General features: G+C 38.2%; 1 protein-coding gene across 1 annotated transcript in view; it reads right to left on the bottom strand.

Annotated features, from left to right (window-relative positions):
- Nucleotides 1-233, bottom strand: part of LOC119586284 — a 39,493-nt gene that overhangs the window by 11,853 nt on the left and 27,407 nt on the right. The window lies entirely within an intron of this gene.

Raw genomic sequence — 233 nt, forward strand, 5'->3', positions numbered from 1 at the left:
GTAACTTGGTGGCTGAGTGTCTTTTGACTTGGTCTTATTTCGAGTTTCGAGATTTGAGGAATTTCAAGTCATGGGTTTCCATGACTAACCTTAACCTTCATGAATCTGCACTGAACCAACAGAGCCAGTTTGTGGCTAATCGATGAGGAAGAAAGTCATGTGACTTTGAACAAGCAGATTTTTATTCCCATTCTAGTTGTGTACATACACTGTTATAAACAAACCACAAAAAA

The sequence above is a fragment of the Penaeus monodon genome, chromosome 21, assembly GCF_015228065.2.
Source record: "Penaeus monodon isolate SGIC_2016 chromosome 21, NSTDA_Pmon_1, whole genome shotgun sequence".
Taxonomy (NCBI): domain Eukaryota; kingdom Metazoa; phylum Arthropoda; class Malacostraca; order Decapoda; family Penaeidae; genus Penaeus; species Penaeus monodon.